At 47.9% G+C, this 26,692-nt stretch overlaps 1 protein-coding gene across 1 annotated transcript in view; it reads left to right on the top strand.

Moving 5' to 3' along the window:
• Positions 1-26,692, top strand: part of DESI2 (desumoylating isopeptidase 2) — a 226,982-nt gene that overhangs the window by 194,641 nt on the left and 5,649 nt on the right. The gene's annotated exons all lie outside the window — the stretch shown is intronic.

The following is a 26,692-nucleotide window of genomic DNA, read 5'->3' as shown; positions in this document are numbered from 1 at the left end:
TGTTGTACTCACAGGGACCCCCTTTTTACATCCGCTCGGCACCATGGGCAAGCCCGACACGCGCCAACCCAAGATCACGTTTGATGCAACAAAGAAAATGCCTCGGCCCAGCCAGGGGGATCTCGATTCGGCTGGACGCGCTGTGGAGGATGCGACGGCGCCCCCCCCCCCCCTGCTTCAGAGGTCCAGGAGATCCTTAGAGAAGTCCGACAGGGATTCGCCACTATTGTGGATAAAGTGGACAGACTGTCGTCCCGGATGGACGCCATTGCCCACAAGCTGGACAGCCACGATGAGAGGCTTAAAGAAACGGAACGGCGCATCTGACGCTGAGGATACCTCTGCCACCTATACATCCCAACTGTCTCGCATGGACAACATCCTACGCTCCATAGCGGCAAAGAATGAGGATTTGGAGGCGCGCAGTCTGCACAATAACATTCGCCTCATAGGAATTCCGGAGTCCACCAACACTGGCCGTATGGAGGACTATGTCGAACAGTTGCTCTTGGAGTCTGTGGGTGCTAACGCTTTCTCTGCCCAGTTTATTGTGGAGCGTGCGCATCGCTCTCTAGTGCCTAGGCCCAAGCCTGGAGACACCCCCGCCCAATAATAGCACGCCTCTTGAACTACAGAGACCGCGACGTGGCGTAGCGGGCGGGAACTGATCTATAAAGGAGTTACTTTCTCCATCTACCCTGATTTTACTCCTATGGTGCAGGAAGAACGTCGCAAGTTTTTGGACGTCAAGGCTAAATTGCGCAAGGCACAGATTGACTATGCGTTACTCTATCCGGCGAAACTGCGGATTACACATCAGGGGAAACAACGATTCTTTACGAAGCCGCAGCAAGTGGAGGAATTTTTGAAACACCTGAAAAGATCGAATGGGCAGGCGGCGGATGCAGATGAACCTCGGAATCCCCCAATGGCTGACGCGGAGATGGAATAGTAGTAAGACTCATGCAATCCTTGTTTTTGGACTGAGGGCAGATTTGGACTTGGTTTGGGAGGTGTGTTGCTGTGTGATCCGCTCTGGCCTCACGAGGCTGGTGCAAGATATGTCTACCCCCTAGATGGGTATAAGAGGGGCGGACTTCCTGACCCCCTTGGCAGATTGCACTCTCTTATGGAAACAATTGATCCCTGCCTACCTGTGGTCTTGTACCACGAGATCCTATAAACATTGGTCCATTTGATGATTTAAGCGGGGTTGTTTGGAGACCTTAATGTGTGCCTAGTTATTTAAACGCCTGGCACCTCTAACTGCCCGCTGGGGCCTTGCTTCTGGACGGCATGATGGAGGTTCGATAGTGTCGCCACCTTGACGGCCCCCTAAGGGATTACCCCAATCCGCTACATGAGCTTAGTGAGACCCAAAACGTTGGTATTCTATCTGTGGGGGGGAGTGGGGAGGATGGTGGAGTGGGAACATGGTACTGGCATAATTGGGATGCTTCAGTGGGTGGGATGGGAGGGGGGATACCGGGATTGTATGAATGTTATGTTAAACGTTTACCTGCACTCCTCTGCGCACTCTTGATTTCTTCACCTACATTTGCTGAGTTGCTTTTCAAATTCTGCCTTGCACATGGTGATTTCTCCTTTGCTATTGGTTACTGTGCTTTTGCTCCCACTACACATGCTCCAATTGATATTCCAACTGCACTGTGGCTCATAGGGGGACACCACTAAAGGTCCTTACATGGAATGTTCGGGGGTTGGGGGACCCACGGAAGAGATGACCGTTTATAGCCTACCTCGACCGCCATCACATACACATTGCGATGCTACAGGAAACCCATCTTAGCCCCTTGCGCGCCCCTGCCTTTGCCTCCCCCTGGTCAATGCACAGAGTATTCTCCTCCTATTCTACCTACGCCAGGGGTACTGCCATACTAATTAAGAATAATGTCCCCTTTGCGGCGGTAGGCTCCCTTGTTCACGATCAGGGAAGGTTTTGTCTCATTTGGGGAAGACTGGGCCAGACTTCGGTGACGCTAGTTTGCTGTTATGGTCCCAACACTGATTCCCCTGATTTTTTTTCTCCTCCCTCTGGGATAAGATAAGTGAAATTGGGTCGACTAATGTTATTTGGGGTGGGGATTTTAATGTCACGTATGATCCAGCTACCGACAGATCTCATCCTGCACCGCACCACCGCACCAGAGCTGCCGCTACCCTTCATGATATTATTTCTGATAACTACCTGTTAGATGCTTGGAGACACGTCTATCCGCTCCGGCGTGAGGGTACACACTTCACTGCATATGCTGCCTCCTGGGCGCGACTGGACTTCTGGCTTGTGTCCTGTGGTCTGGGCCCTCTGATTACTGCAACACAGCACTTAGCCAGGGCATACTCTGATCATGCGCCTGTTCTCCTCACTCTTTCCCCCCAGGCCTTTGAATGCCCGCGTAGCGCATGGCGGCTGAATGCGCGTATGCTGCTTGACGAAGTCTTCCGTACGGAACTGGAGGATGAAGCCCGAGCCTTCTTTGAGACCAATAAAGGCTCCGTTAAAAGTGTGGAAACAATTTGGGAAGCATTCAAAGTCACCATCGGAGGGGTGTGCATTTAGAAAGGAGCGGGTATAATAAAAAGCAGAACTACCTCTCTCCAGAGATTAGAGCGGGAACTACGTGAGCTTGAAGCTCTCCTATCTGTCCGCCCAGATGCGACTACACGAGGCAAATTTAGGGAGACGCTAATGGAGTATATGACAAAGGCGGACCGGGAGGTGCGCTTTCGTGGCAAACACTGGGTGGCACGCCGCTATGGCGAGGGGGAGAGGCCTGGCAAGGCACTTGCTGATGTGATTAGGCACCCGCGAAACTCCAATTACATAATTGACTTAGAACGCCATAACGGCGTGAGATGCTGGGATACTACCACTATCCTATATGAATTTACCAAACACTACACCACCCTATACACCAGTAGGGGCCAGCGCGCCTTGGATTTGAACTCCTACCTGGACGATGTGGCCTTGGGCTTGATTAGTGACGCAGACCGTGCATTCTTGAGCGCGCCATTCGAGCTCGACGAAATCCGTGCTGCCATTATGGGTATGCAATCGGGCATGGCCACTGGTCTTGACGGCATCCCTATCGAGTTCTATAAAACTTACATTGACCTGATGGCGCCTATTCTGCGTGAAGTCTTTGAGGAATCCCTTGAGATGGGGATTCTGCCGCCATCAATGAGAGAAGCACTTATCATTTCCCTCCTGAAGCCTGACAAACCATCCTATATGTGTGGCTCCTATCGACCCCTTTCCTTACTTAATAGTGACGCTAAGATTTTGGCTAAGCTCTTTGCCAATAGATTGACCTTATTGCTTGACCGCCTAGTACTGCCGGACCAATCTGGGTTTGTCCCCGGGAGATCCACCTCTCATAATTTACGTACGCTTTTTTCTGTCCTGGACACCGTCTCCCCTGACCTCCCACTGGCTGCGGTCTTTCTTGACGCCACCAAACCGTTTGACTCTGTCGAATGGGACTATTTGTTTGGAGTCATGCAGAGGATGGGCTTCCCCTCCTCATTTATTTCTTGGGTCCAGCTCCTAGATTGTCGGCCTGGCGCTAAGGTGCTGATCAATGGCCGCATGTCCGTGCCCTTCCCCATCGCCCGAGGAACCCGGCAGGGTTGTCACCTGTCGCCTCTTTTATTCGCATTGGTTACTGAGCCGCTGGCGGCTAGGCTAAGGCAGCGACATAATGATATGGCTCTGAGATGTCACTTACGACAAATCCTCGTTTCCATGTATGCCGATGACATCACGCTCTATTTTCGCGAGCCCGGCACCAACCTTAATGTACTCCTTCGGGAGTTTGTTGTTTTTAGCGGCAAATCTGGGGTCCAGATTAACTGGGGGAAATCGTGCCTCTTCCCCCTTACACTTTCGACACAGCGCTTCCCTTTAGACTATCCACTGGAATGGTGCGAAGACGAATTCCGCTACCTGGGGATAGGCATTACCAAGGATAGGGAGGAACTTCTCCGGCTTAATTATGGTGTGGCACTCACACGCATCACCGACAAGATAACCCGGTGGATTAGGCTCCCGCTGTCAATGGCTGGACGAGCCTCCTTGATTTAAAATGGTCATACTTCCACAACTGCTCTATCTTTTCCATAATATTCCGTACTACCCAGGGCGCCATTTCTTTGCGATGTTGAAATCCGAATTGATCAGACTGGTTTGGGGAGGTAAACAGGCTCGCTTGCAGTGGTCGATACTCACCAGACCTTATGCTACAAGTGGTTTTGCTATTCCAGACCTGGAACTGTACTACATTAGCGCACAAGCCCACTATTTATATTATTGGGTGAGACATCACCAGTTTATGCCCCACATAGCCGCTGAATATTGGCTTGCACACCCGATTCCTTTGGAAGGTATGCGGTTTGCTGAAATTCCACCTAGTGACCGTACTCGGAACACGGTGAATGCTACGGTCACTGCATGGCGTCGCATAATGACCCTAATGGGAGTGAACTCCCTATAGTCTCCGCTCTTACCGCTAGCCTATCACCCGGCTATGCCGTTATTACAGGAAAAGATCTTTCATAACCTTAAGGAAAGGGCTGCCCTTGCTACTTGGGGTGCCCTATACAAAAACGGGCAATTCCAAACTTTAGATGACCTCTTTCGAGACTTGACTCACACGACATTAGACAGCTTCCTATACCTGCGACTTCGGCAAGGAATCCGAGCACTGAATGTGGATTTCCCAACAGAACCCCCCACGCTTGCACCTCTCCACTTGTTACTGCAACGCGACACACCTACAAAACTAGTCTCTTTATTGTACCGCACTATTCAGGAGCACCAGGAGCGGCCTACTCCGCCGGCCCGATCGAGATGGAGTGAGGAACTGGGGGTTGAGATCACTGATGACCAGTGGGAGTTTTGTTGTCTTCAAACTGGGCAAGTTTCAGCTAGTAGTAGGTTGCGCATTATACACTACAAATACCTTCACAGGTTATATTATACACCGGCCAAAATGCATCGGTCCATTTGCGAGACTCGGACACCTGTGACAGGTGCCATGCATCTAACGCAGACATGCTACACTTGGCCTGGAGCTGTCCGATGGTCAATACCTTCTGGGAGGAAGTTTATGAGGCTCTGCATCAGATGACTGGGACACGACTGGACGCTTCCCCACTTATGGCTCTACTGGGCTATGTCCTTCCTGTACCCCAGTCGTCTCGAAAATATATAGCGTTGGCAATGGCTAAAAGGCGAGTGGCGTGCCGGTGGGGCAGGCGCCCAAGTTCAAGGAATGGCTAAATGATACGACTTATTGGCAGGAGCAGCTGTCCAGTTATGCTGAATTGTTGCCTCCTTCCTCTCGACCTCGTGACATTTAGTCACCTTTGACAGCATATCTGCTAGCCAGAACGACAGATACTGATGCAGGTAGCCTGGCTGACTCGCCCCCCCCCCCCCTTTTCAGTAGGGACCCGCCCCCCCCATGTACATTACTTACCGATATTCTGACCACTGTTCGACACATGCAGCTTGACTGGGCACCAACGACCTTAAAAATTCCACTTGTCAATTATTGCCACTGAACTCCTGATCGTAAATTTGCTCTCATGCTCCTGTTATCCTCTAGCCCCCCCTTTTTTCCCTTTCCTTCCCCCACTTCATGTGTGTTCCCCAGCCCCACCCCCCCCCCCCCTTGAGCTACCTTATCCGTGTATTGGATTTCATGCTTTGTTTGTGAGGCGTGCAGTGCATACTGATCACCTGTGCTTTCTCCTTTTTGTTTTCCTCGGATTTCATCAGCAGAATGTAAATGTAGGACTCTTTCTTAGTTCCTGTTTTTCTAATACCTGTTACACTGTAAGGCTCCTTTACTGATTACTTGACGCGGCCAGCCCGTAGTGGTTGTAGGCGGCTTGCTGTGTATCGTCTAATATCCTTGCTCCTTATGACTTATTCTATTTGACGGAAGCCGGCCACCTCTGTGGTTGTAGGCTGAAAAGCATGTGTTTGTTGAATCACTTACAATAAACTCTGTTTAAAAAAAAAAAAAGAAAAAATCTGACTAGGGAGTACGAATCCATCCGTAAAACTCTCTTTCCCTTCCTCTGTTCTTCAAAAATCTTGTTCAAATGTACAGCACGCTGATACCACATGATGAGTGCGCTGTAAATAAATTCTAAATTAAAACAAAAATGTGTTCTCTAAGTATATGTCAAGTGACCACCATTTTGCACAAAGATTCCCAGTACTTGTTGCTCCTCGAGTAAGTATTTTTACTAGTGCCTCACAGTCAATGTTTATATTCCAGCATTCTTCAAATCTTCCGTTCCTGGTCAGGCTTAGTCTAGCAATTCTTGTACTTCTAAATTTACATTTAGTGAATGCAGCCTGTGCCTTAAGAACCCTTCTTATAAGCATTAGTGATTTCTCAAGATCCAATAAGCATATATCAAAGCAGTCAGAGAGGATTTCGTTCCAGTAAAACTCAATAGAGGAACACACACACACCCATTACATGAGATTTGCCTCATCCTGCATGCACCATGAATATGCCACATTTCCTACATTTGAGCAACTTAGTCTTTGAAGGTATAACATAGAATCTTTGTAGAAAAGTACTACATGCATGGGTTAGCGGAAAGTAATACAGCATTAGATAAAAAGAAGAAATGAGATCAGAGATTTCGAGTTGTGTAATTGGCGATCTCTTTACTCCATCTAAAAGCAATGTTAACGTTCTTCTTTGTGGTAACTAATGACCCGTTTAATCCTTGTAAGGATAAGAAATTCTCAAGCCTCACATGATATCATAGAGCATACCTGTATATACTTGTAGATGCATGCCAGGCCAGTTAATGCCAAGTTCTTTTAATTCTTAAAATTGTTTCCACATTTGTCACTGAATTGCCTTTAACTGCTCATCCCCTTGCCAAATCTCGATCCATGCTGCCAAATTGTCACAAACGGTCAGGTTCTCCGAAGAGAGGAGTTTGCTGCAACTATCAGGATTTCCAGTTTACTAAGTATTTTTGTTACTCCGGATATGAGCTAGCTCTTGAACCATCTTCACCGTCTTAAACTTATCGGGAGGCCAGATTTTAACTCTTCACCCTGGTCCCTTGCACCACACTAAACATTAAGGCAGTATTAGATTTTACAAGGTACCTTGGAGTTCATGGCTTGTCAATTTCCTCCCCATGCTCTGCTCAAAACTGCAATTTAAAGTATGGTATCTTCAGCACTGTATCCTAGATTGAGCAACTTAGTTCTGTCTCACAGGAAAGCATCTCCTTTGCGAATCGGCTATCACGCCAACTCGGAGGCCAGTAGCTGATCAATGGTTTACGATCCGATTATGTGTTCAAACCATTAATACATTCCAATGAGAATCCCTTATAGGAGGGGGATACCTCTGTCACTCACCCTGTTTACACACTGCACCGGATCACAATTTTTTTTTCTGCTAGTTGGGAAGGCTTTTCTGACTCATAAAAAACTTTGATACAGTTTAAAAAAAGGTATTTTGCAGCCGGAAGACCTGTGTTTTTGTGAATCACATGAGGCCGTTAGAGGTTGCAGTAATGGGCCTAATGAGAGAGGTTTTGCACAGCGTTCAATTGACTACAGCTGCGGTAGTTGAAAACATATATACACCCAAGTGCTTTCAAGAAAGAAAACCAGTTCTATCTCTCCACAACTTACACAAATGGCACTGTGGGACCTAGTAAAACGATTTCTCAACATAAGGAGAAAAGGCTGCAAGCTGAGAACTAGTACTACTGGTGTCCTTAAATTATGCTTGTATTGGCTGTGGTATTTTCTGTCCAGAACTAAACGTTGTTATTCCGGAGAGATCATTCAACTCCAAAGTAGAGTAAACCAATTTGGACTTGTCATACCCTGACGTTGAACAGTTTTTGCGCAGCAAACCTCCAACCTTTTAGAACTTGCTAGAGGCAGCTCTAACTGCATCACAGGAGCTCATACCATCTTTTTTTTTTTTAGTCCTCATTCTACAAAACATGCTCAAAGTTCAAGACTGTAGAGCCGGTTGGTGCAATATACTGCAGCCCAGCGTAACCAAGAAAAATCAGAAAGCCCTGTCTCTTCTTATTGAAGAATTGGAAAGTTTAACCCCTGGACACTTTTTTCAACCAGGCTTATCAGTAGTAGCCAGGGCTCCTCTTTAAATAGGCCATTTACATTTAGCCTTAGCTACTTTCCCAACTTTTTGGCCACACAAGCAAGTTCATAATCATTGGACCACTAGGAAAAGAGCTAAGAATGAACCAGGTGTGTCCACGTCAGGAGTTGGTGCACAAAAAAGAAAATACGAATAAAATACAAAGAGCATATTCCCGTAAAAGATAACTCTAGCTGTAGTAACCCAAAATAATATCAGGCTAGGTGAGCGCAAAAGATGTGAACCAGCTATCCCATAAATCCCAGAATTTCTTTTTTTTTTTTTTTGCCCTTCTATCTGCTCGATCAAGGGTAGAAATACGTTGTATAGAGCTTATCCATACTGATTTGGTAGGTGAAACGGGTGAGATCCATTTAATGCCATCTTTACCAAGAATGGGTAGCAGGTCAGCTCCGCTCAGCCTTTACTTGTTATAAGTGGTATTCATTTACAGATCAGCTATTATCTTTTATTTTTCTTTTATTTATTTGAGTTTTGTATAGCGCAGACTTGACCCAAAAGGCATCAGAGCACTTCACATGGTTAGCACAGCAGCAGCTACAAGGGGTACATCAGTGCAAACAGTACCTAGTAATATCATGACACCGAATACATGGTAGACAGGATATATGTATGGTAGCAGCAATTACATGAGATTACATGAAAAGCAAGTAACAGAAATTAGTAACAATATAAGAGGTATGCAATAGGCAGTGTGGTATGTGTAGCAGCAATTACTCGAGTGACAATGAGAGATCATAGGGATACATAGTGACCATATACAGAGAGGTATACTTACCCACAGTAGAATATGCAAACAATGTAGTTCTGAGGTAGATATAGTGGTAGTTGCGGTGGTGGGAGAGTGTAGTCCCAATTATTCCAGAGCAGGGGTGCTCTAGTTTAGAGGAAGGGTGCTGGGAGGAAGCACCAGGCCAATAAGATTGTTTAGGGGGGAAGGTTTAGGTATTTATTGAGTAGAAGCTTAAGTTTCTTTTTTAAATGAAGGAATGAGTGATTTTTCCAGTAGGTCCTGAGGCAACGAGTTCCAAATTCTGGGAGCACTCCCAAGGAAGGAGCATATGCGGGAATTTTCTTTCTTGAATTTGGGTGGAATCAGGAGCAAACTGTTAGAGCATCGAAGGGGTCTATTTTGGCCAGCTTTTTTTTTTTGTTTACATTTCTTTTATTGATTTTCAAAACAGAAAAAATAACGAACGAGCCAGAACGCTCTATGGTCTTCGGGATGCAATACGACAGTCGTAGTGCTATGGTCGGCCAGTCAAAGAGAAAATGGAGAAACAGAATCGGGTCTTCCTAGTGTCAGTAGTGTCTCTAGTAAACTTATGTAAGTCCGACGTTAGTCGTGTGTCACTATATCGTGTGAGAAACCACTTCTCAAACAGCCTATGGGGTCTCTCCGTGCCCTCCCGCATGTCACTGTGGAGAACCCAGTGGCGAGTGTCAAAAGGCCCCTAGGAACCACAACCTTGTCCCAGGCCAGCAGGATAGGACGGGTCACCTCGGAGAGATACAAATTGCGAGGTTTCCCTGCACGTGCGAGAAAAGAGACTTTCCATAGGGGCTGACCAGCAAGTGACCTGTCCATAAACAGCCAGATTCCGGGCGTGACCACTCCACCAGCGCCCGCATTTGGGCAGCTCGCAAATAGGCTAAAAGGTAAGGAACACCCAAACCCCCCTCCACTGGGTCTCTATAGGTGAGTTCCTTGCGCATCCAAGCCCATTGATCCCGCCAGACAAAACGTTCTATGTCTCATTGCGACAAATGTATGACCCCCAACTGGTGGCACCAGCAAACGTATGGAACGGATAGAGAATTTGAGGCAATATCACCATTTTCACCGCTGCTGTGCGACTCAACCATGAAAGAGAATGCGGTCTCCACTTCCTAAGGGAAGCACAGACTTGTCTCAGGATTTCTGGTTAGTTTGACGTTTTGATGTCCGTAATAGTGGAGGAAACTTGCAATCCTAAATAGGAAATGGAGTCATGTGAACGTTAATCTTGAAGCCAGAGGCAAGGGCAAACCTGTCCAACTCGTCGACGAAAGCAGGTAAGGATACCCTAGGATGCTCTAATGTAGCCACCACTTCATCCGCATATAAGCAGAGTTTGTGCTCCATCCCCCCCCAACCTCCGAAGCGCGCCCCCTGATACCGGGGTCATCTGTGACCCTTTGAGCCATGGGTTCCATTTAAAGGGTGAACAGGAGCGGTGACAGCAGACATCTCCGCTGAGTCAATCTACAGATCGGAAAAGCCAACAACGCCATCCCAGTCACCCGCACCGTGGCTGTGGGGTTGGCGTAACTACTACAGACCCAGTCGATGTAGCGAATCGGTAGGCCGAAATGGGCCAGGGTCGCCCGAAGATTCGGCCAGTGGACCCGGTTGAACGCCTTTTCAGCGTTAACCGAGAGAATCATGCGTTCCGCTGTGAAGCGCTCCGACTGGTCCACTAGATGAAGAAGCTGCTTGGTATTGTCGGAACACTGGCGTCCAGGGATGAACCAGGATTGATCTGGATCGACCAGCCTGGGAAGGTGTCGAGAGAGTCTGTTCGCCAGAATACCGGTAAAAATCTTCAGATCGACATTGAGAAGGGATATAGGGCGAAAAGACCCACAGAGGCGCTTATCCTTATCCGGTTTAGGGATCACCGTGATCTGCGCCTCTAGCATGGAGGGTGGAAGGGAGGAACCCGATCAAATTAAAAACCCATACTAGAAGTGGGGCCAGTACTGCGCAGAACTTTTTATAAAAAACTGAGGAGAACCCGTCCGGGCCAGATGATTTATTAAGCTTCAAACGGGAGATTGTAGAGATGACTTCCTCCAGGCAGATGGGAGCCTCAAGCTCCTCCGCCTGGCGCCGTAATAATGTGGCTGTGGCGACTCCCTGAAGATAGTGAGATGGCCCATCCACGGGGAGGGCTTGTGTCGTATAGAGGGTCTCATAAAATTGTCGGAATGGGTCCACGATTTAGGGATCTGTATCCCAATCTTGCCCCTGTAGACCCTGTATCTGAGTGACTCGGGATGCTTGTTGCTGCGCACGGAACCTATTGGCAAGGAGACTCTCGCCCCTATCTCCCCCCCACAAAAAACGCTTGTTTCAGGCGGAGAGCTGCGTACTCAGCCTGGTCAATATCCAACCCCGCCAGCTGCGCCCTGGCTGCCTTAAGAATCTTCCAGACCCTAGGGGCCCCTGTCTTCTGATGAATGCGTTCCAGTTCAGCCACCTCTCCCATTAAGCACTCCCATTTCTCCCTCCTGTTTTTATCGGCCGCTGCTATGCCCAGAAACTCCCCCTAACCACTGCTTTCAGTGCTTCCCATAGGGTCATCGCGGATATGTTGGGGGAGTCGTTAAGCTCGAAGTAATCAGTCATGCACCTTTGAATTTGTTGTATTACTGAGGGGCGCTGCAACATGTTCTCGTGTAAATGCCAGAACCTGCAAGTAGGTCGATGATGATGTAGAGACAGGGATATCCGCACAGCCGAGTGGTCAGATACGGGGCAGGGTAGAATCTCTATGTCCCGTGTCTGTTACGTCCGGAATCAGAGGTGAGTAAATAGTTAATTCTGGCATACGTCTTGTGAGGGTGGGAGTGAAAGGTATATTCCCTGGCTCCTGGATGATGCGCTCTCCATAAGTCTGTGAGTCCAGCCTCTGCGACAAGCAGTTTCCCTTCCCGCGAAAGGGCACCAGACTGCCCCCATCGCTGCCAAATCCAGTCCATTACGTCATCAAAGGCCAGAGTAAAGTCACCCCCTAGAAGTATATTTTTATCTGGTAGACTCCTCAGCTCGTGTATGACGTCCCTGATAAAGCGGTCTTGTCCTCCATTAGGGACATACACTGTAGCTATCGTCAGTGCACAGGTGCCCGAAGTAAGAGTGTGCCAGAAGCCTACCCCTAATTTCGGCCTGTTTGATACCTATTTGTCCCGGGAATTTAGCGGAGACCAGGATCGCCACCCCCACTGTCTTGGAAGTATTAGAAGAGAACATCTGGTGAGGGAAGGCCCTGGACCTCAATCTGTGGGTATCTGTTGAGAGCAGGTGTGTTTCTTGAAGCACACAGATATGGGCATCCGACTGCTCAAGATGAGACAAGACAGCCCGTCGTTTGATAGGGCTGTTCAGTCCCTTGACGTTAAGGGACAGGACATGGATATTAGAAAGCATGTAGAAAGGCCTCTGACGGTGCTATTCATGAGAGCCCCCCAGCCTGCAGAGACGAAAGAGAGTCATCAGTAAGAGTCAACAACCGCCCAGCAGAGGTAAAAGGAGGAGGAGGATACCCAAAGACCCACAACAACAAACCTAACAACAAAGAACATTTGCTTCAAAGTTCACAAAAGTCCCGGGCAATAGCCTTGTGGTGAGGCGTGAGATGGATAGCAGGAGCTGCCCCCACCCCGCACAGGACCCAATCAAATACCTCAAGGTGGATCCCAGAATGAGCGCATATGACATCGCCTTAATCAACTTGTTTCAGTCAGCCATGTTCGAGTCTTCAGACAATGATTGTAGGACAGCCGTACGTTCTTTGGCGATGGTCTCCAGGTCCGTATGGAGGCCCACCGTAAAATTCCCAACTCGCTGCCATCGTGTGAAGTCCTCTGGGATTCGGAGAAGCTACGTAGCCTCCCGAAGGGAGCAAACCTGGCGAAGCTTGCACTCCCATTTAAGAATGAGTCTGAATGGATGGCCCCAGGAGTGGGAGACCTCCTTTGAGCGCAGGAAGGTCGTAACTGGACGGAACTTCTGTCTTTTCTGCAGCGTAGAGGTCGCTAGGTCTTAGAAGAGATGAGGCCTATAGGAGTGGAACTGAATGGGATGGTTGGCTCGAGCCTCCCGCAGGATACGCTCCTTAAGCTTGAAGTCATGCACGCATGTCATATGTCTGGCGGGGTGGGGGGGGGGCAGTCGCAGGGTGCTTAAGTCCCATCCAGTGTGTCCGGTCGAGCTCCATCTTCAGTTCCGGAGGGCCCCCTAAGATGTGGCGGAAAAGGTCCATGACAAAGGCCTCGATGTCCTGCGCTTCTGTCCCCTGTGGCACAGCACGAATCCTTTTATTATTTGGGCGGGAACGGTTTTCAAGATCCTCCATATGGTCTTGTAGATCTAAGTGTTGGTCTCTGAGGCGCAGGACCTCTTGCTGAAGTTGGGATGCTTCGTCGTTTGGCTGTTTGATTCTCCAGCTCGTCGACTCTCTCCCACACCGAATCAATGTCGCTGCGCATCTCTCGAATCTCCGCTGTCAAATCTTTCTTCATGGTGTGGAATTCCCTTGTGAGATTTGCAAAGAGGGATTCCAGGACACTGCGGGTAACCGTCCTCTCCGGGTCCTCCGAACCTCATCCCGTCGAAGGTTCGTTCTGCGCCGGGCCCGTCTCGGCATCTCCGGCCCCGGCCTTGAGTAGCAGGTCCTTGACTATCATGTCTTTGCGGGACTTGTTGGTGGCCATCGTAAGGTAGGTGTCATCTCCCGCCACCGGTGAAGAAGTATGGGAACGTCCAATGGGGCCACCCACCCCAGGCGTCGATGAATCCCCTTTACGGATGTCTTTCCTGGTCCAAGCCACAAGGCCCATTTGAACGAATGGAGGACCGGTGTCTCGGTGCCGGAATAATCTTGGCGGGGCCCCCAGTCAGTGGACACGGCCAAGTGTTGCCGCTGCGTAAGAAGCTAGCCCCAGCCCCCTTGTGGGAGTCCCAGGGAGCCCTCTGTAGTGTCTCAGTGCTTCAGGCCCCCGCAGCAGAGGCTGCAATGATGAATATGGCGGCCCGCTGGCGTGTGGCCCGCCCAACCACACTTCTCTCCACGTGGCGCATGAATCTGTCGGTGCAACAGCCCATACAGGGCCCTATGCCTGCTACCCACACTGTGCAGCAAAGGGCAGATCACCCACCGGTGCAGCACACCCGTCAGGAGGGCAGGCGTAAGTGCAGGTCCTCTGCCGTGCGGCCTCCCTCAGAAATCCCAGAGGCCTAGCACGTGAAAGTCACCTCCGTATAATTCTGCGAAGGTTGGAGGGAAGGGTGCAACTTTAAGGAAGTGCCCCATAGCTCGTCTTTGCTGCGAGAGGGGCCCACCTGCTGAGGGCATAGCTGTAGCTTCACCAGCGGCCTCAGGCCCACGCTGCCATCTCTGCACCGCGTCCGGAGCTTCGCTCCCGTACACCAAGCCTCTCTTGCTAGCGGGACTTGGATCTCTGCATTCTCCTCCCAGACTCCAGCATAAACACTCGGAGGGAGGTGAGTCGCCAACCCGCTCTGCCTCAGGATATCCGGGGATATCCTGAGGCACCCTCCTCCCCGCCCGGCCGCAAGGCAGGCCATGGGACGCGCCTGGGCTGGCGCTCGTCGATATCCGATCTCCGGGATTAGGTAGCGGATCCGTGCCGGATTCGGGGTTTTGTTGTTACAACGGGTGTCTGGAGTGTGCTGGTTGCAGCTATGCAGGTTGGTCCCAGATCAGCGGTCGGAGCGGCGAGCAGGCACGTCCTACTCGGCCCCCATCTTTACCAAGCCTCCTCTTTTGTCCGGCTTTTGATCGTTTGCTTGCAAGGTGAACTGTTATACCAAGTAGAGAGCTTTGTAGGTTATGCAAGCAGTTTTGAATATACATCTTGCATTGATTGGTAGCCAGCTCAGTTTCATAGGAGTGGGAATGATGTGGTCGAAGCGACTATTCCCCAATAAAAGTCTGGCTGCAGTTTGGAATGTGACTTTCAAAGGAGTTAAGTGTGTTTTTGGAGGGCCCTTGAACGTCGCATTACCGTATTCCAATTTGGAAAAGACTAGGGATTTTACCAGTCTTTAGGCCTTCACTGGGGTTGAACGGTTTGATTATTATTTTTCCCCAGGTTTTTTAATGCGTAGAGGGCACTTTTAGCTGAGACATTAATGTGGCCTTTCATGGTCAAGTGTTTTTCATGTGTAATCCCCAGAGATATTACAGAGTTGGAAATAGATAGTTTTCAGTTTAATGCTGTGAGGTTGTCTAGCCAGGTGTCTACTGAAAAGGACTTATTCTTTGGTTGGATGAGTAGCAGTTCAGTTTTGCTCTGGTGAAGCTTAAGATGATTGTTATTTAGCCAGATTGGACCTTCGAATGGGTGCTGTGTTGCTGCTCGATGTCTCTAATTAACGAGAATTTCAAGTAGAGTTGGGTATTAGCTAAAAAGTCCCCCTTTCTGCACAGAAACAATCTTTTTTTTTGGTTTTTTTGTGCAATATAGAAAATAGATGCATCTCAAATTATAAATTCATTGTCACTTAATATTTTATTATATACATATCCTTAATCCTTCTGGTGGCCACAAAGAAAAAGAAGAAAAAAAACCTGAATAACCGAGAAAGCGGAAGGAGAGGGTAAAAATAAAGCAATCCAGATCGTTATACAGTAATCCACCTTTGAACGCTCAATAATTATATTTACAATATTTTACAACATTTTAAGGGAACGCTCTATAACTCCCTTTTTTCCCTAAGCCAGTGAATCATAGGAGCCCAAATCTTGTAGCCTTTCTCCTTAGCTCGTCGCCCCTTGTTCTCATATAGTGCTATTTCCTGATTATATAAATTCAGAAGTCGATACAACCATGCAGAATACGCGGGTGGTTCAGAATCCTTCCAAGCCGTAGCTATCAATAATCTAGCTACTGCCACTGTAATAAATACAAAATCTTTTTGAGATGACGATAACCCGGCTCGATTGTCATATCCAAATCGCATTAGTGGCGGGCTTAGATTTATTTTCTTATTGGTTGTTTGCAACCAAAATTCTTCCATACCCGTTTTTAGGGATGCCAGTTTACTACATTTGGAAAACATATGTATTATATCTGCTGGGCTAGTCTGACACCTAGGGCAGCTGTCACTTGCCCACTTACCCAATTAAAAAGCTTCGCGGGAGTATAGTATAGATTGAATAGGGTTTTATAATGCTGAGACTTAAGAATTGCTGAGAGAGAGCGATTTTTGTTTTTGCTAATTCAGTGACCTATCTAGATCCATTTCCTCATCCCCTAGTTTTCTGCCCATTTAGTATCGATTTTTTTCCAAATCAGGAAGAGTTTCCATCAAGATATTATAGTAGTCTCCAATCCTCGCATTCCCCCGATAAACCATATATAATACTGGTATAGCACCATGATTAAGAGTCCCTTAGGGCCAAAGTCTTCAAACAACCCCAAATTTGTATATATTTGAATTGGGACTGCTTATCTATCCCCTTTTGCTAAACCAATTCCGAGAAGGGTATAATCTCTAGTCTTTCATTATACAAATTACCAATTATTTTGATACTTGCCCATTCCTACCCTCTGTCCAAACCATCATCTATTCCTGCTGGAAGCACTGTTAACCCCCATAAAGAGGTATATCTATTATACCATGGGACTTTCAATACTTTACTGACTTTCGTCCACACCCTCCAAGCAGCTTTTATGCATTTAAATTGTTTTTTTAATAGTAGCTGGGCTCCAGTTTCTTTAGAAACCAACCTGAAGCTTCCTGGCCTATAGCTAGGTGATAAATAGAGGCAAAGTCATTTTCTCTCCTAAGCCTACCCATAGTTAGGAGCGGTTCCATCTGTTGCAAAGTCAATGCCCAGTAATAAAATAGCAAATTAAGGGCGGCCCATCCACCTCGATCCTGCGAAAGTGTTTACTTTAGGGATCGCCTAATTTTCTGAAACTGCCACAGAAAATTTGAGAACATTGCTTCCATTTTCTGGAGAGCGGCAGCTAACAGTTCCATAGGAATAGAGCAACATAGGTATAACATTTTCGGGAAGATTTTCATTTTCAATACATTTATCCTACGAACTATCATTAAGAGAAGTTTTATATATCCGCCTTAAATCAGAGCCTATTTCAAGAGTTGGGTATTATCATCATATAGGTGATAGGCAATTCTGGCTTGTTTCAGGATCACTGTAAGGGGTTCCATATAGAGGTTGAATAGGGCAGGAGACTGGATTGACCCTTGGGGGACTCCTTGAGAGACTGGTGTTGCTTTTGAGGTGGAGTTATTTAATTTGATTAACTGTGAACGTTCGTTGAGGAAAGAGGCAAAACATTGAAGTTCCATTGATACCTGCACTACGGGAGATGGTGTAAAGGAGGATGTCATGGTTGACCGTATCAAAGGCAGCCAAGACAACCAGGAGGCAGGCCTGGCCTTCACCCAGAGATCTGTGCAGGTCGTCAGTGACATTCAGTATAGCAGCTCTTCAGTAGCCTTTCCATAATCCAGATTTGAAGGTGTTGTACAGTTTAAATTTTTCGATGTAGTGGTTAAGTTGTGCCAGAGTGCATTGTTCAATGATTTTGGCTAGAAGAGGTAGGTAAGTAATAGGTCTGTACTTGTTCTTGTCGACGCCTGGAGGGGGATTTGGCCGAGTTTGAGGGAGGACAGCATGGAACCACTCTATAAGGAGGAGTTGATGATTATGGCCCATGCAAGAGAGATGATATGACTGAGGTTTTTATAAGTGGACGCGCACAGTTGTGAGGCACTCGCGCTTCCGGCGCTGTTATTTTGAATTGGTTTTATGTGATTTTAGCTGTTTTTACATTTCTGCCACTTTCAATCAGGACCCCGCCCTCAGCTGCCTTTTTCCCCAAACCCCGGCCCACCGTGGGCTCGCCTGTTTGTTGTGGAGGGTGTTGGGGACTTCCTGGTTCTCTCCTTCCGGTCTCTCCTGGGGGCAGAACAAGCGGGTTAGCGTTCTAGCGCCCGCTTACTATTTAAATCCATGGCATTCTCGTTGTGCAGCGGACAGGCACAGCTGGCGCGCCAAAGGCAAGCCCGTCTGCACCCGTTTGTGCCTGTTCCGCGGCCAACACCAGTTCCATGCTGCCGGATGCCCCTCGGTGCCCGAATCTGCTGGTCCAGTACTCAATTGCTTGAATTGAGAGATAGGTGCTGTATTGTCCCGACTTTGTGAGCTCTCTGTGCCCCCGGCTCAATTCAAATGTGCCTCTTGTATATTCACTTTTAAGTTAGGCCCCGCAGCTCCACCCATGGCATCCAGACTCCCCCTAGCCCCTTAAAAGAGCAAACATTTCTGTCCCCCTCCATCAAAGCTTGTCTACTCCACTGTAGATCTCTCCCTCGCCATTCGGATGATATTTGGCTCTCCCTTGAAACTCATGCCGGGGATCTAATGTTTCTCACCGAAACGTGGTTTAGGGATCTCTCTAATCCCGACCTCAATCTAGCTATCCCTACTGACTATCGTTTTGTGGGAGCAAACCAGGCTAACAACAAGGTGGGAGGTGGGATTGCAGTGATCCTACGCTCTAGCTGGGAAATCTCTTCCAGGAAACTCCCTAACATTGGCCCCTTAGAAGCTATGTTTTTTAGCATCTCTGTTGCATCTAACATAGCCTTGGCTGGAGTTCTAATCTATAGACCCCCTAGTTCCTGTCCAACATCTATCATAACTCTATAATGTTGCTGCTGACCTCTCGCTTAAACATCCACATTTTATGATCCTTGGCGATTTTAACTTGCATGTGGATGACATTCACTGCACTAAAGCGGGCCAACTTCTAGAAACTCTGGAAGGTCTTAATTTGAACCAGCAGGTTAGCGGACCCACCCATCGGGCCGGCCTTAAGTTAGACCTAATGTTCACTAACAATCCTAATCTGACCACAGCACCGCCTATACCTCTTACGTGGTCAGACCATTTCTTAATCCCGTTTAGTCTTGCTATGCCCTCTCGTTCGACTAATTCTTCTATGGCCCAGGATTATAGTAGCAAATGGTTTAAAATTACTTGTAATACCATGGCCCCTGCCCTCTCCTGCACCCCTCTGCAGCTGGTTGGTGATTCGGAACTAGATATGTGTAACTTTAATAGCTGCCTCTCCTCAGCCCTTGATTTCCGTCGCCCCCCCTGCAATCCATTGTCTCCTCTAGACAAAAACCATCACCCCTGGTTTTCCCCGGTTTTGCGTTCCTAAAAAAGCTTATGTAAGAAACTTGAGCGGAGCTTGAGATTATTTTATGATCCGGAGGCTAAATTAATCTGTAAAGCAGCCATTAGGAATTTCCACAAACGTATGCGCTCAGCAATGAGAGAGTATTTTATTAATAAAGTCAACACCGCTGGTAACTCTTCAAAAACCTTTTTTAAAATAGTGAAAGACTTTACTAAGCCTTCAGCTTTATCAAGCACGAGCCTCTTCACCCAGGATCTCTGTAATGGGCTATCGGATTTCTTTCATGATAAAATTCGAGACATATACTCATCATTTGTCCCCACCCCTTATATCCCGGTCCAAGACACCGTGGTAGCTAATAGTGATGCATTCACTTCCTTTCACTCTATCCCCATTGATATATCACTCCAAAAAATTCTCGCCTGTAAATCAGGCTCTCCAAAGGATCCCTGCCCGGCACAACAATTTAGTTCTTTAGCCCCCCCCTTCTAATTTCTACTTTAAATTTGATCTGGAACTCTTCCCTGCGCACTGGGCTTTTCCCTTCGACCTGGAAACAGACCATGTTAACACCAATCCTAAAAAAATCTGTTGCTGATCCTTCTGTTTTTAAAAACTACCGCTCTACTTCTCTCCTACCAAAACCAGCCAAAGTCCTGGAAAAAGTAGTTCAGGAGCAACTATCTAGCTTTCTCGAGTCCCGTCCTCTTTTCCATGACTCAGTCACGGTTTAGATCCAGTTATAGCACTGAGACTGACCTTCTTGTGGTCTCTGAATCCATTTGCGGACGCAAGCGAAGCAGCAATGTAAGTGCTTCTCGACCTGTCCGCGGCATTCAACACGGTCTCTCATGCTATCTTGCTTGAGAGACTTTTACAGTCTCGAGATTCAGGACACCCCTCTGTCCTAGATTCGATCCTTTCCAAGTGGCCACACTCAACAAGTCTCCCTTCAGCCATTTGTTTCCAAGGAGAAACCCCTGAGTTGTGGAGTCCCTCAGGGCTCTGCTCTGAGCTCACTATTTTTTTATGTATATCTCTCTCTCCTCTGGCCACATTGGTAGAATCCTGTGGAGTCCGAGTGATCTCTTATGCGGACGACACACAATTGGTGTTTTCATTTAAAAATCTCTCTGAAGCAGCTTTTTCTAATTTCAGACGCTGTCTGTGTAACATCTCCACCTGGATGTAATTAAACACGCTTGGGCTCAACTCCGACAAAACCGATGTGTTCTTTAATGAAAAAAACATTTGCCACTACTGTGGTGGCCTTCTGAGTCGATTCCCCCTCAGTAACCTGTGGACTCCGCTAGGAATCTTGGATTCCCGTTTTGACAAGGAGTTATCCTGCAAATCTCAAATAAACCAGGTTTCCTCTGCTTGTTTTGGAAAATTGCACATGCTCCATAAAATTCTCCCTCTGGAGTTTCGCCAGACCATTATTCATGCCCTGATCACCTCGCATCTAGACTATACAAATAGTCTGTACATAGGGGCTCCAGCCTACCTAATCAAACCCTTGCAGATCTTTCAGAATGCGCCTGCAAGGCTGATTTGTAACATCCCATATCGCCACTCGATCTCACCCCACCTGAAGTAGCTTCACTGGCTTCCAGTGATTAAACGTATCCAGTTCAACTCGCTGGTTTTGGCTTTTAGAGCAATTCAGGGTTGGGGTCCAGCCTACCTTAGAGTTCGACGTAAGCATTCTCAGTCTAACCGCTCACTTAAATCGAACCATCTCCCCCTCTTTATGACTCCCCGTTTCCGCCGTTCCAGAATGGGTGGCAGAGCTTTCGCATTGATTACTGCCAAAACCTGGAATATCCTGCCACTGTCCCTGCGTATGACTGAATCTGAAACCATTTTCTGACATACCCTGAACACCTGGCTTTTTTTCAACCCTGTGCCCTTTATTGGTACCTGCGACTGCCGCCTGTCTTAGCGCCAGGACACCCCCGTCGGGGGTAGCTGAGTGCTTTATAAGTTTCAAAAAATAAATAGCAGGGAGGGGGTCAGATGTGTCGTGTTGGCATGATTTTAATTCAGCCTTGATGTATGTAGTACTTCCTCTTTAGTATCATTAGTCTACTTGTGGAGAGGCAAGCAATGCAAAGGAAGCAGCACCTGACCTCCAGCAAATGTATTGTTCACTTAGAGGGCGACATTTGTGGCGCTCCCTTGCACTTAGCACCATTGAACTATGTGCATGTTGTGAGGTAGAAACACGTGCAGAGTGCCTGCAAAGCCCGGTTTGGAAACAGAGGAGGCGCTGAGTGCACATTCTTAACGTAATTGCAGTCTATTGTGCATACATGAATTCTAACTCTGTATTAGTGCACATGATGCAGACAGCACTGCTGTAAAAGCACAGAGCTGTAGCCACCGTTTCCTGTTTTCAAGCTGCACTAGCCGCTACTCTTGCATTAACTTCTAGAGTTTCAGCTGTAGTATGTGATCTAAGGGCAAGTATAGTTTAGCAAAGGAACCACTCTCTAGAGAGACTGCCTGGCCTCCACATATGGGCCCTCCATGGAGGCTGTGCTTAGAGGCACAGCAAGTGAGGTCGGAGACACCCTCAAACCGTCTCCTGCATAGAGGCTTTCAATTGGGGAAGGCACTGTATGACGTGGTCACGACCAGACCGTTACCCAAATCGTGAGGTAGAAACTAGCATGCAGTAGTTGGGTAGACCCACACGGGAGAAGAGCAAAGTCCCTATCATGATTTCACTCTTCACCATTCATTGCACAGGTGCAAATGGGGAAGGGGGTGATCATGCCCCATTTTTTTAGACAATTGCAGTGTCTCTAATATAGCACGGGTGCAGAACAGGATTATGGTACAACCAAAGGCCAGAACTACCGATTTTAGAGCTGGGGAACCAGGTTCGAGCCTCTGCGTTGGCTCAATATCCTGTGATTCTGGGCAAATCACTCCATCTCCCCATGCCTACCAAAAATAAGTGTGACCATGTGTAATGTAACTGGTGCTCACGTAAAGCGTTCCAATACCTTCGGGTCAAGTTAGCGCTATATAAAATCTGCAGCAACAACAAACACGACGAATAAAGGGTAGCATGTGACGTGGTAAAGCAAGCTCTGTTGTTTGTCATTTCTTATTGCCCATGTATCAAGCCCACATTTAAAACCCAGCCTCTGAGTGGTTGTCTGCTTTGTTTCTAAGAAAATCGGTTGCAGACATATATTATTAAACGTTTTTAGGTCTCGGCCTAGAGACGCGCGAAGCGCGTTCTCGGCAGAGAACTATAGCAATCGTTTCAGCTGACAAAGGAAGACAAGAGCTTGGCACGCGCCCAGCATTCTGAATGGGAGAGGGAGCGACAAGAGCAGGCCACGCGCGGATTTGGTCGCACGCACGCTCACGGCGCCAGCGTCTCCGCCGCGCGCCGATGACTGCTCTCTTCCTGGCCGGCTTCACGGAAGGCAGCATGCTTGTCTCTTGTTTGGCTTTGGCAGCCCCCGAGAATGTCTCCATGATGCCTGAGGTGTGGTCCCTCCCGCAATGCCCGAACGCCATGAGCCTCTGTGTCCTCCAGCACCTCCTGTGTTCCGCTACCCCCTCCGGCGCCCCCGTCCATGCCGCTGAGCCCAGCCGGCGCAGCCAACATGGACAGCAGCACCATCAGCAAAGCCCAACCCACGGCCGGCTCGACCGGGCCCGCGGGGGAAACTAAACCCAAGAGCGGTGAGTAGATACTTGTTTTACAATAGCGATCGTTTTTATTTTTATTCATGTAATGCGATGTTGAATAGCGCAAACTTTACCCGAAGGTGTTGCTCTCTTGTCTTTAATATCTTGTTGCGTTTGTTATTTTAGTTTTCAAAGGATGCCTTTCTTCACTCGTCTTTTTGATGTTTTTGAGGTGGCTGACAGGCCTTGCATCTAATCAACGTGAGGCTTGTCTTTTGATGTCCAGTTCTTGTGAGTGCGCCTGGAGCACAAATCTGGGAATGAAGAAATGAAGCGCTGTACACGGCAGTGTGATGAGAATTCATTCAAGACAGTGTACATAGCTGAAGGGTGGGTGGGGAGGGGGGCAGTCCTCTTCAGAGCTCGCCCTGGGGCCACGAGGAGCCTGAGGGTTCCTTGAAGAGCTGTGCTTTAAGCTCCTTTACTCTGCAGAACAAGCAGTTCTGATTTGTGATGTGTGTTTATTTATTTTCATCCAGATGGGGCGGCGTGTTGGTAACACCCTAGTGGTGACACCTCTTTTCCCAATTCTTGTTGCTCTGCTTTTTTGCCCTACTGCTACTTCTAATGTACTTCCAGGTCCGGTAGTTGCTTGCCGGGCCATATGCATCCTGGAGTTGGAATAGCAAGAAGGAGCACAGCAAGTAATTGGAAGTGATGTTATACATCACAGCTGCAGTATGCGGAAGGAGTCGCTGTTCCGGGTTAAGGATGGCCACAGCCTGCTTTCCTTCTGTCTGCCATCTTTCTCCCTGATAGTGCATATTTTTTCCAATACTCTCCCTTACGTGCTTCAACCTACTTTCTGTGTTGCGATCTCTGTGTGCTACACTCCTTGGAAGCCTCCTACATGCGCCCTCTGTGTTGCTCTTTCCCTTTTGTGTGTTCTCCCTATAAACATCCTGGTGCTGTGTTGCTCTCTCCCTCCAGTGCTTGCACCCCACCCCACCCCTTCACGCCACACTTCATTGTCTCACCGTGTGCCACCACTTATTCTGCCCCCAACGCACTCTGTATCTCATTGTGAGGTTCCCCTCACTAAATACCCCCTGTACTCTGTTTTCTCACCATATGTGCGTTCCCACAGAAACCCCTTCTTTGCACTCTTTGTGGATCGCTCCCTAGTGTGCTTCTCCTCCCACTAAACACTCCTGCCGTCTTTATTGCTCTCTTCCTCGTGTGCTTCTCGCTCAATGAATTATTTTGGCCGATGCTACAGCATTGGTAAAAAAAATCTATTTGCTGATGTTGCATAACATCGGCAAAAACAAAGGGACTAAAAAAGTGAGACCAGTTGGCTTTGCCAGTGTTTGTTTATGTAGTTATGTTTTAATGTAGATATGCCTCTCTGTGTACTTGTCTATACAATTCCTGTATCCACCCATTCCTTTCTCTCATTTATCAGTCTAGTGGCTGGCCTTTGTCCATGTTTTGGTACATTGATATGCCAATCCAGTTATCTCTCCCTTATGTCTATAAGTTTAATGTTATTTATCTGTCTTAGTCAGTCCGTTGTCCTTCCATACATCTATTCATCCGCCCATCTATGCGTGTCTGTGGTTCTTCTTTCAGTCTGTTCCCCGATTCCCCTGCAACCCTCCGCCTGTCTGTCCAACCAACCGTCTTTCTGTCTGGCTAGATGGATTAATATCTGTGTATAGCTTTATATTTTTCAATACATAACGATATGTATATTGTTGGTGCCCACATGTTGTTCACTATATTACCACACCAGGAGTAGTGTACTATCACTATCTCGTGCATGGCATCAAACCTCTTTAGCAATAGTTACCCGGAGTCCTGCTTCAAAAGCACACGAGTACCACACACTGACAATTTTTTCTTTTGTTTTTCCAAAGTGCTAGTTTTTGTTGCTTCCCATATTGTAAATGGCTGCCCCCCATCCGTTCCCATAAAAAACATCATTTTGCCTTTGCCTCTACTATGACCACTGCAGGGAACCTATATGATTGGTCAGTTCACTTTTGTGAGCGAGTTCTGTCTGTAAGCGGAAATACCCAATGTGCGTGCGCACAATTCACTTATTTTTAAAAAAAAAATCATTTCGCGGCTCTCCTAGCACTGTGGCACGGGGGCTCGTGTTTTTTTTAGTCTTCTCCTCTACCATTTCCTTTCCTCCCTTCTTTTTTCAAAAGTCCATCTGTGGCTCCTCCTAATCTCGTCCATCTTCCCTTTCTTTCCCTTGCTTTCGATCCCTTCATGCCCTCTCTCTTCTTCCTGCCACTTTGCTCCCTCCCTTCTTCTCTCCTCCCTTGCCTCCTTTCACACCCCTGCCGTTCAGCTTGCTTCCTTCCCATCCACGTTTTCTGTATTTTCCCATGACTCACTGCAGAATTTCATTCGTACTTTCTGCATCGATTCCTCCGTTCACTCTTTGCTATATTTCTTTGTTCCACTATCCGACCTCCCCTCTAACACCCTGTAGCTCTGTGTATTTTGTCGCTGGCATTCTTTAGTGAAATGTAGCGCACATTGCCCCTAAATATTTCATCTTGTGTGTATGGCGTCTTCCCAGCTCTTATTCTGTCGTTATCGTTATTCATGAAAGCAAGATACTTAGTCTAGTGTCACACTCCAATCCCTATCATGGTCCAATTTGCACATATATTTCAAAATATACATATTTACCTGCCACACTGACCCCCCCCCCCCCCCCCCCCTCTCTTTGGTCTTCCCTCACCGTACATTTCCCAGACCGGTAAGATATATTTGAGGTAGCTCCTGCCTCATACCCACTTCTGTCTGGGTGTGTCTCCTCCTTCATTTATGAGGGCTGTGCTTCTGTTCTCTGTGAGAGTGAAGTGAGAAGGCATAGTGCTTTCAGTGGCTGTTACAATGGCTTGATGATGAGTATGATAGAAATCACAATCTACTGAAGGTCCATGTAGACGGTTGGGAGACAGAGAACATGACGGCACAAGGTGCACACACATAAACGCACACAATCACACAACCACAACCACACACGCACACACACGCACACCCACACGCACACGCACACACACACTACACACACACACACACACTACACACACACTACACACACACTACACACACACTACACACACACTACACACACACTACACACACACTACACACTACACACACACTACACACCACACACACTACACACACCACACACTACACACACACACTACACACGCACACCCACACGCACACCGACACCCACACGCACACCCACACGCACACCCACACACACTACACACTACACACTACACACACACGCACACACACTACACACACACACACACACTACACACACACACACACACTACACACACACACACACACACACACACACACACACACACACACACCACACACACTACACACACACACACACACACCACACACACTACACACACACACACACTACACACACCACACACACACCACACACACACTACACACACACTACACACACACTACACACACACTACACACACCACACACACTACACACACACTACACACACACTACACACACTCTACACACACTCTACACACACTCTACACACACTCTACACACACTCTACACACACTCTACACACACTCTACACACACTCTACACACACTCTACACACACACTACACACACACTACACACACCCAGCCGCACACCCAGCCGCACACCCAGCCGCACACCCAGCCGCACACCCAGCCGCACACCCAGCCGCACACCCAGCCGCACACCCAGCCGCACACCCAGCCGCACACCCAGCCGCACACCCAGCCGCACACCCAGCCGCACACCCAGCCG

The sequence above is a fragment of the Lissotriton helveticus genome, chromosome 6 (assembly GCF_964261635.1).
Source record: "Lissotriton helveticus chromosome 6, aLisHel1.1, whole genome shotgun sequence".
NCBI lineage: Eukaryota > Metazoa > Chordata > Amphibia > Caudata > Salamandridae > Lissotriton > Lissotriton helveticus.
This window is presented reverse-complemented; position numbering and strand designations above follow the sequence as displayed.